Genomic DNA, 12037 nt, shown 5'->3' on the forward strand with positions numbered 1-12037 from the left:
TGTGTTGTCAGCCTGTTACATATGACTAGATATATCTTTAGGCGATACTGTTTATACAATAGTTCATTCTAGCACTGGCCGAGAAATATCGCATGAAAATGTTTCTAGTTATTTTAGTTGGCTGAATAAAATCTGCTCAAATATGTTGCGACATGTTATTGCTTATCTAAACAAATTAAAATTATAGCTTTTCCTTCTACTGGATTAAGCACTCTTGTATTAACTGTAAGGACTTCATTGTCGGTTCTATCTCTCAAAAATATCAACCTAATATACAGGGCGACCCCCCCAAATACCGGTCCCCAACTCTAATTAGGCCCCGTTTCTTAGTGTTTTGTCCGAATGAAATGAAACTTTGGTCATAACTAGTTTATTATATGCAAAACATCACATCAAAACACTAGGGTCTTTGGCCTGTTTTCTCCATTGACTGTAGAATGGCCATAAAAACATTTGAATGTCATCTGTGTTTTTGGAGGGGGGTAACCCTGTATTAGAAGCAATTGTCTACTGAAAAGTGTATAAATGATTATTTTAGCATTTAATAAATATATTTAAATACTTGTAAAGTTAATAACCCTAAGTTATAAGTGACCCATTATTATTCCGTGCTACATGGAGATTCATTGATATGATGCATGTAGACTCGGTGAAGAAGTGTTTTCTAATTTGGATTAAATTTAATTACATTATAAATATCTGCAAAAATATCGACAATTCTGCTGAAACGATATCGAGAGAAATTGTAATTTAGCAATGGTTTCACAAAATTTTATCTGTGCCTAAAGTTAAACGTAGACTCTGTTAACAAAGGTTCTACGGATGTCTCTTCCGTTTGGCTTGCTTTCCAGCTGACTACAATATGGTCGTCCTCAAGTCCAACGTCAACAGTTTCTTGTCGGTCTATTCGTTTACAAATCCAATTTACTAAATTTAAACTTCTAACGATAAGTATGATAGTCTCATTTTGACTTATGTACACACATTAACCCTTTTCCTCGCGTGGCCTCTGGGCCTTGATAAGAGGCGATTCCTTTGAAAAACAAATATAATTATAGATGTAAAATGAGTGTAAGCAGTCCGATGAATATCCGATATATTTACATATTAAAATGTAATTTTTTGAACGTTATGTTCATGTTTAAGCTTAAATACAATTTACAAAACGAAATTTCACAATTTCATATATTGCGATATTAATTATTTGTCAGATATGATAATACAATTGGCTTAAATAAAATTCAAAGTACTAAAAAGACTTTCATACATGTCGGATTATTTGTCGTACTTTAATCTAAAATCATATTTAATAAAACAATATTTGTAACCAGCATCGATATAAATTCATAATTTCTACTATTCTATAAAAGTAATTTTGTATGAGTGTATGTCTGTCGGTCCGTTCTATATGGACTCCGAAACGGTTTAATAACTTTTCATGAAAATTCAAGGAAATATACTTTGTGTCTGGGAGGGATTTTAGATAGGTATTATGTCGTAATATATTAGGCAAATATTACCAATCGAAAAATATATGTAAAAGGTGAACAGACGATTTTGATCAGAGCATACTCTTCATACACCTTAAAATAATGTGCATTAAGAAAGTTGTATTACCACATCTGAAAAAAACACGGCATTTAAAATACGTTATATATATATATATATATATATATATATATATATATATATATATATATATATATTAGCATTTCAGCCCGGCGTTGCCCGGATGTGTGGAGGTGTATCTTGCTCCAAAAAAAAAAAAAAAAAAACGGTCATTTTTTTTTTTTTAATTTGACCCCTATCCTGACCCCTTAACATTTACTTATTGGGGCTTAAATCAACTTATAAAGTTAGATCCATGTCCATGGAACCTATATCTAACATTTAAAATGTTTAGACCAGGAATTGGCGGAGGGGTTGGGTAGTTCAAATCGTTGAACTCTGACCCCTTAACAGCCAAATTTCTGGCCGACAACAGATTATAAAGATTTTTTTTTCAAATCTCACTACTCTGTATATCAAATTTCGAGTCTGCCGCCTTAAATTTGCCAGTTATTACGTACGAAAATGTACACAGTAACACACACAGACACGTTTAATTTGTTTTATATATAATAGATATATAACAAGAACGCCTTCGAAATTAAAGTTTCTCTTTAGAAGAAAATTGAAACCTGATGCTTGATATTTGCATTTTAAATTTTAATGCACACCCTTATATATAAAAATTCTTATGAAATCAACAGTAGGTTTTCTACAGTGCAATGTAGATAGCCGTGTGTTCTGAACAAATTTACTGCAGGAAAGATTTAAAGGAACTTCCCGCTGCATAACAATAGGTTTCAAGTAGAGCAGATGATATACTTGATTGAAAAAAAAAGATTTCGACGAGCATAAAATAGAAGTGTATAATATCCGTTTATCATCATTCAAACCCAGGCACGTAAATTCTTCCTACTTGTTTTTAATAAGCACTGATATAGATAGATAATGCATTTAAAAAAATACTTATTGCATATTTTTGGCACTGATGCTATTTTTGAAACATTTGCAATAAGGCGCTCCATATATCTTCAGTTACGTTTACGAGGTTGTGACAAAAAAATGCCAGTTATTTTTCTCTTTTATTTAATTCGTGGTGTTCATATTGTATACTTCAAATGTTTATGGAGAAAACAACCCGAAAGAAGGACAGAATTATTTTAGTAGATAGTACAAGTTTGCACGGAACTAATTCCTGCCTATTGTAATAATATCTATAAACTTGATGAATGAATGAATTATAGAAAATTGTGAGCATGAAAAGTAATATGGTTACGCTAAAACATGGAAAACAAAAGAACTAGTTGGCGAAACTAGACAAGAAAAGATAAAATTCTAGTAAAAAATTAATAATAAATATTGCAGAATTAAAAACTGATTATGTTTAATTGTATTTAAAAAAATTAGTACTGCAATTTTTTAAGTTTTGAATTTATTATATATTTGATAGAATATCATATCCTTACTTTTCCAGTTTAAACAAGTCCTTTACTTTTCCATGTTAAACATTCACCATATTACTTGTCATGGTTGCATATTTCAATAATTCATGATTTTCCAGGTTTCCAATAATTAAATTGTTCTTTGTTTTATTTCAATCTTATTTTTGGTCCCCATAAACACAACTGTAATAACAATGAACGGCACTCGTCTGCTTTCAATAAAATACCCCCAATTATTTCCATTTAATCTTTTCATTTAATGTTTTTCAGGAGTTACTTCTTTTTGCGCGACATTAGATGCTGAAGCGACACTTTTGCTAGGGAAACCAGTCATAAAAATCGTAGTTCACCTCCTTACATATTTTTATGATTATGAACGCCACTAAATTCATCAAAAACATTTTCCACGATGTAGCTTAGAAAGTGATCTATAAACTTTACTAATTGTTGGAAATGTAATCGAAAATGAGTGAGCGGTGGAGCTTAAAAGCAGTTGTAAATGACTAAACAGCCACTTAACCATATATTCAGACATAATCTATAATTGTATTGATTTATTTAGTTATTCCGATAAGTCTCCCCTTTAGAATTGAACTCAGTCTCTTCTTCTAGCTCACTAACTGTGTGTAATACATATAAATATATATGTATATATATATATATATATATATATATGTATATGTATGTATATATAAATACAATTACTTCCACACCTAGAAAACGCCCCAGCTCACAAGAACCATGAAACCCAATAAATCGGTAGTTCAAGATTCAAGTTTCTCCCTCGCTTGGGTTCATCAGTTAGCCACAACTGTAATCAGGATTCGTAACCCGAGTCTCTTGCAATCGAGGCAAGCACTCTACCACCGCACACAAGAAAGTCTTATTAACTATCACAGATCAAGTAAACCGAAACGAAATCCGACACTGGAATAAACCTACTTTCGTCTCCAACAAGGGATGTAATCATCGTTATTAGCTATAATAAGGATTTGTCTGACCGATTAGCTCAAATGAGCGCGAAACTCGTGTCATGGACTTCCGGGGTGTTGGCATTCACGGATCTTGTGAGCTGCGACGTTGACTGGCTGTGGAAATATAAATTATCTCTAAGATTTTAAAAATTATATATATGTATATATATATATATATATTCACAACACATTGTTGTGTATACAAGGTTTTGTAATTAATCACTGATAAAAATCTTTTCACACTTTCCTGAAGGTATCTGATTTTGTTTTTTATATACTTCCATAATGTTTCCATTTATTTTCAAATCGTCCAAATTACACAAATTACACAATATGGAATGTAACGTTTACTTGTGCATCTTTTACATTGTATTGCATTTTCCTCACATATGTACTTTTGTCGACTTATTACCCACTTTCAATATCTGCAACCCACATATGATCCATTCAGGCGGAATAAAATGTAGTAATCATTATTCTAGTGATGCATTCACTGCCATATATCAAGAGTTAGAAACGGAGAATTCAGCTGAGAAAGATGCGCTCATGAATAAACATGACTTATAAATCCCCTCTGCATTTATATCTTTACTGCGCATAATACATCGTATCGTTTGTGACTGGCTTCGTATCCTGCCTCCCCTTTCAACGATGATACCTAATAGGAAACCTCCAAGATACGTTCACTTAGTTTCTCAATAAATCTTAATCTAAAAGTCGACCTTTAAATGTTAACTCTGATACTAAATTCTTATCAAATTACCGATTTTCTGGTCAGCCTATTTACAAGTAAATCAAATTAAGGCCGTCTGTTAAAATCTTTAATACAGAGGCGTTAACTCGAATGCGATTTCTAAGAACGGTCTGAATCTTAAATCAATAAGAAATGATTGGATTTGAAACCTTGTTTGTATTAGTTGTAATCTTTCGGACTTCTGTTTTCATTTTGTCTACTATTTTCATAAACATTAGGTAGATGTAACCTCCGACCTTTTCTGTGTGTGAATCTTCTCTAACTTTCCGATGTTTCTTTCAAATTCTGCAACATACACTGAATTTTAAACAGGACCATTTATTTAATACACGAGGGTAGCATGTTCTTAATTCCGTCAGCCACGACTCGATATAAATTCCAAGTAATTCGCAAGTGTATATTTTAATCGCCTACACTGAGTATCGAACCTAAAACCTTCAGGAGAATATCCTGTTACAAATGTAACCTTAAGTACTCTAAACAGTGCGACACAAGCCAAAAAGATTTTCGAGATCGACATGGGACTTCTGATGAAGGTCGAAGATTACATCGACCGTAACTGTGTGAAAATTCTATTCAAGGTGATATTAGTAATCCGGATATTCGAAATAATACGAATAATCATTCCCATATCCAAAATTTATGAAGCATAATATTTTAAAGTAAAACTGTATGGTATATAGAAATATATATTTAAATTCGCCAATGTGCGTTGTTAATTAGAAACACCATTCGGTCTCTTATACACATCCTCCATAATTTGAAGAAATCTTTTTTGTGAAATAAAACATAATTTAGATAGGTTTTATGATGATACTGATGTGCTGACTATATTTATAGAATCTGATCGCTTCTACTCTAATTATTATTACCCTTAAGTAAATTATTAACAAGGGGATATCTATCATACTACTCGCTTTAACCTTCTCTTACTTCCTACCCCACTACAAAACGGAACATAGTATTTCTTTCCTAAAATGTGTGTGATCCTATCGATCGGAGCATAATGATATACCGATTCCCCCCTCTGAAGATTGTTAAGGTCTCTACATAGTCTCCTATTGACCATAGATGCTCACGCGTAATGCTTTATTACATGAACGTGGTGATAAAGATTATGTTCAAAACACCCTATGTTGGCCTTGACTTTGACTCAGATGGGTCGTTAGACAGGCAAGATCCCATCAATCCTTTGATCATCTATACAACAAAAAAAGACAAACATAACAGTAAATACGTTCACGCTCCTCACATAAGAAAATAAACTAATTTATTAAGCGGGGACGGTAGAATCAATAAACTTGTTGGATAATGGGTTAAAGATATTTTGAAAACTAGAAAAAAAATTAAAGAAATACAGACGATTGGATATACTAGAGAGACGAATATATTTCTCATGTATTTGTATAAAGCAGCGAATGGGCATCCTTCCAACACTCCTCATGTAGGAGTCCGAAGTGGGTAGGGAGTTGGATAAAATATACAAGTGTTAGACTAAAAAGACTCACAAACAAAATCAATCTGGAGTCCTAAACAATATTAGTTCAGATTCAGAACAGAAAGCTAAAACAACACATTCCATACATCATATTATGTTTTTTAATTACATTTTCACTCCCAAACAGGACACATTTCCACTTTGTTGTGGGGGACTACTATCAGGGGCATACACATCAGGCGTACTGTGTAGGGAGTGTGGCTGCAAGGTGTCGGTTCACTTTACACTTGAACGTCTGCATAGCAGTATAGTTGGGGAAGCAGGTACCGGGAAGGGGATTCCAAAGTCTAGCTGTTCTGGAGAAGAAACTACTGGAGTAGAAGGCTCTCTTACATCTAGGGATCGCAACCTTGAAGGGGTGGGATTTAACTGCTTGTCGGATGTGTCGGGGGTATATACGTCGAGGGTCACAAGTGCTTGCAGTTCGTCAGAGCATTCGCCGTTAAAACACTCGTAGAACAGGCAGAGGGGTGTAACAGTACGCCGATGGGACAGAGGCTGAAATTTAGATGACAGTTCAGGACCTATCCGATTGGCGACTGTCTTTTGAAACTTATCTAGGAGCAAGAGAGTATGGCAAATGCACCAGCCCTAATATGACAACACTACTCCATCTCATAGACAATTTTGTCAGGGCGGTAATTTATGAATATTAGGAATAACATAGGTTCAAGGATAGACCCCTGAGGCACTCTCTCATTTATATCATATTGTTTAGATATACGACCGTCAAGAACAACCTGGATTTTTCTCTCATCTAAGAAGAATTTAATTCTGTTATGTATTCTTCCAGTGATACCGTATGATCTGATTTTCTTGAGAAGGCCCTCATGCCATATCCTGTCAAAAGCCTTATATATATATCAAGAGCTACCGCTCTACCCTACCCCGCTTTGTCCAGTGAATGATATAGAAGTTCTGAGATTACAGTTAAGATGTCTGCTGTGGAACGGGCTTGCCAAAATCCATATTGTGAGTCCGTCAGAAGTTTACAATCTGTAAGGTGATGGACTAGAAATTGGTTAATTATGGACTCGAATATTTTGGCGAAAAATTGGAGGAGGTTAATGGGGCGATAGTTTACTGGGTTAGTTCTTTCGCCAGAATTCTTGAAAACTGGTACTACAGAAGCAGTTTTCCAGCAAGCAGGAAAGCAACAATCAATTAGGCATTTCTTGTAAAGTTTGGAGAGAACTGGAGCTACTTCGGCGTGGCACTTTTTTAATAGCACAACCGGGAGGAGATCAGGCGCACATGCTTTTGTAGTGTCAAGTTTTCTTATGATAGCATGCACCCGAGAAAGGCTGATGTCCAGATCGTCTAGTATTGCGTCAGGGAGGGGATAGTTACTAGGGTTCAGTGCGGAGTTGGACGCAAAACGTCTGGCAAGCATGTTAGCCTTCTCAGTTGCAGAGCAAAAAACCTCATGATTCTTGGATAGTGGGGAAATTGTTGATTGCCCATTATTTATTACACTGTTGTAGATTTTCTGAAAGTCACGGGTTCCTAATTTCTGTGTTCTGACGCGTTTTTTTTTTTTTTTTTTTTTGGTGGCTTCAATATATTCTCTCTTAGCTGTCGCTATTTATTTTTTTGTTATTTCTGGCTTCTATATACTTCTGTATGTGTGAACTGGAATTATGTCGGTTTAATCTGCGGTATGCATGCTGCTTTTGGGCGATGGCAGTTGCACAAGTAGAAGTAAACCATTGGGGAAAGTGGGGCTTGCTATAAAATTTGCGCGTGGGAACATGTGGTTCAATTGCCGTTTCGAACCATTTGGTGGTCTCATTTGCGCAATGTTTAGCAGGAAGTGAAAAAATATTTTGCCATGGGGCGTCCCTGATGAGATTCCTCATGGCTTCACAGTCAAGCTTTTTATAATAATAGTGGCTCTTCAGTTTTGGCTCTAGAGTTTAGGCCGATTGCAACCATTATCCCTGCATGATCGGCGTTACACAGTCATCGGGAACTGGTCAGAAACAGATCTAGAAGTGATGCGTATTGTTCTTGCTGGTCTGGTGAACGGGTTGGAAACGTAACCATCTATGGTAGGGAAGGAGATACAGGGAAATTGTGCTGTGGTAGCAGCTGCATTTTTGTAAGTATAAAATCCAGGCCAGTTGCACGAGTTGACATTGGAGTCACCAAATGCATGCACTTGTGCGATAGTGTCGAGTTAAAATGTCGTATCTATGCTGTCAGAGACTTTGCTTATTAGGGTACAGTCCTTGGTCGAGGGAGGGCGGTAGAGAAAATAAAAGTAGCTAATGTTATATCGACTGTTAAGTCTAAAGCAGAGTATTAAAAGCAATCGAAGTAAAAAATAACAAATGTGTCTCCATTAAATATAGAGAAAGTATTATGAATGTCCAGGAAATTGTAACGGCACACTATATGTATAAGTAACAAGTAAAAGTGCGCAGCAGTAAACCCCTAATATTATTCGGACCAACAAGCAAAAAGTGGAAAATGTTGAATTAATATCAGTGTGATATTTGTTAAACATCAGCATAAACGTTATAACCAAGGAATTCGAAATAATTATAATTAGCATATCATATGAAATCATAAATACAAACACATACATCCTAACAATGACATTACAGGCGTGTATTCAAAGTAAAAACCAACCCTTATCTGACAAACTCAATTATATACTAACACTGCCAAAGATACGGACACTATCGAGACCGATGTACGCGCCATTCTGTATGCATAAGGTGTGTGGATAACACCATATTCATAGACGATAAATGCGTTAATTTTCAAAAAAAAAGCAATAGAAAAAATCCAAGAGTGTCACAAATGAAAGTAAGAAATGAATAAAATGAAATATCCCAATTATAAACTTGAAAAGGGCACGAAACCTCGTCGCAAATATCAGATATTTTTAAATAGCACTTAGAATAAAAACAGGGTACTATCGAACCAAAAAAATAATACAACAAAGGTAAATTAATCTAACAGCAAACTTGAAGATATAACATTGCAAAATAAAATGCGGATATTACTCGCAGACTTTAAGTATAAAACAAATCAATTACGAAAATGAAGATTATATAATAGATCAAATCACCCAAACAAAATTAATCCCGCACAAAACTCATAAATATGACATCAACAAAAAGAGGAAGCAAAAACAAAGAACTTCCACGAATTGAAATAATAGAAACACATAAAACAATGCTATACTCAAAATAAACAGACTACGCCCAACTTTCAGATCAAAATGTTTAATTTAAAACAGATTTGAGGAAATAAACATAGAAGATCAAAGATCAGAAGCTAACGATTAACAAAAAGGTTACGGACCAGAGATGATGGATGCGAATAACAAAACCCATAATGGCCAATGAATTTGCAATGGAATATCAGCAGTATACGAGCAAACCACCATGAATTATTAGTATTTATCTCATTATTTTGCCATCAGTAGAAGATGTGATACAAGGTCAGACAGTACAGACGTCAAGCAAACCGTATAAAAAGAGCGGAACTCGGGCCTAGCAGACAGTGCCTTTACATTCACGTCGGCATTCACCGGTAGTAACGCCTCGCACAATAACAATAAATATGCCTTTCTCGAAAGCCGGGTGGTAACGTCCGGAATGTTTCCATACAGTAGCTTTTTTTTCAGGAAATCTTGTTAGAGAGAAACAACACAAATGACTATAGTCTACAATATGACACGTACCACAAGTACAGAGCATCACCGTTTATAATAAAGAATAAACTTGCGCAAAGCCATATTAAGCTGAGCAATACTATGCAAGCGATTATAGTATCCGTAATCTCATATATAACCTTATCAATATACTTAATTTACATACAACTTAATCACACATTAAACTGCAATAATCAAGATGAATATAATCCGGGGAAGCAAATAATCAAGGAAACTAATTGACAATGTATTTATTCATATATAACACATACAACGGACACTTACTCAACCACATACCTTAATTTATCCGATCTATCCATATATTTGGATTACAACATACGATGACACATGCGGAAGTTACCATTTTTTTTTCAATGTTATTGAACAACGTTGACAGATTTCTGGCAGAAAGAAAATAATAGCACCAGCAAAGCATGATGGAGATTCGGTTAATCGACGTTACTGACACCACAATAAACTTGGTAAATAAAGTCAAGTCTCAATCACTCCCTTTTACAAAATGCGAATCGTGGTTTACTGAGAAATTCAACCACTTAGCAAAACTAAGGCACTACAAACAAATGTTGAAATAACATTTAAATATTTTTAAAATTTACAAAAGCCAAAGCTATACGTAGCATTTAAGAATAAAATCTGAAAATCTTGCGCAAATACATATCCAATATAAACACAAATACAAACATTAGATGCGTGGAACATGATAATCAAAATAGAGGGAAAATAATATAGCTACAAAACCTCTTTTTAAAGCAATAAGATATTCGCTAAAAAACACGACATAACCAACGTGATTACTGAAAGCATTACCAAGTTACCTATTTTGCAAACCAGACTTATGTTAAAACTTAAGTAATTGAAAAGGTGAAAAGCCTGCATCGAATATATCCAAACAATTTAGTAATATATATATATATATATATATATATATATATATATATATATATATATATATAATTAAATATGCCATAGTGGAAATATCCCCCAAATCTTGAATTATGCTACGATAGGTGTGCCATAAATTTCGTGAAAATAGTGAATAATTCCACCCCATCTTTCCAAGCTTATAACTCCTCGGAAAATGCAATTCAATCCCTGATTTTTATATCAATTAAAGGAGCAAGGACCAGGGTTTCATTAAAAATAAACAAAAACAAAAGTTTTCTTTTTTAAAAAGGTGTTAAACTTCGGATTTTACGGGTAAATTTCTAAAAAAACAGTTATTTTTTTGTTTAAAATTTGAATATATTATTTATTGACCTTTTCTCTTCAATTTGTGATATATAAGACTTTGGTACATAAATTAATTATTTACTTTTTAATAGACATTTCAAAATGGGAGGCGTGAATTATTCGACTCCCTGTCTTTCCAAGCTTATAACTCCTCGAAAAATGTAATTCAAGCCCTAATTTTGTTTCAATTAAAGGAGCAAGGGTCAAGGTTTCATTAAAAACAAAAAAACAAATAACATGGTTAAAAAAAGGTTTTAAACTTAAAACTTTACAGGTAAAATTCTATTTTTGTTTTAAAGTGGAATACATTATTTATTGACCTTTTCTCTTCATTTTGTGAGTAAATTAATTATTTACTTTTTAATAGAAACTTGAAAATGGGGAGGCGTGGATTTAAAAAAAACGTTTGTCTAAAATATTATATTCAGTTTATTGGAAAGAACATAAAATTTCACATTGACTCTGAAAATATCGTAAAAATAGTATCAATAGAAAAATGTTGATAGATTTTTAAAGTTTAAAAATTGAAAAATATTGAGTTCGGAAAATTCATTACTATTTAAAAAAAACATTTCTATTACTTTTAAAACAAATTAATAGTTTATTTTGGAAGTATAATCCATAAAGAAAATAAATAACCCACTTTTAACAGAGAAATTGCGAGATTTTTATATTTTATTCGCAGTTAGGGATGTCAAAAATTCCTACAAAAAATTCTGATACACCTAATTCTACGATATCTCCAATCGCCAAACACAATCTAAGCCGAAACGATAGTAAATCATCGAATTTTAAACCATAGTATAAAAAGAATCTGTGTTTTGAAGGCATATGAAAAATGATAAATATTATACCAATGTAGTTTTTAGTATCTAAGAAGCTAATGACCAAATACCGAACAAT

The sequence above is a fragment of the Euprymna scolopes genome, chromosome 20 (genome assembly GCF_053919585.1).
Source record: "Euprymna scolopes isolate OS-2025 chromosome 20, ASM5391958v1, whole genome shotgun sequence".
NCBI classification, from domain to species: Eukaryota; Metazoa; Mollusca; class Cephalopoda; order Sepiida; family Sepiolidae; genus Euprymna; species Euprymna scolopes.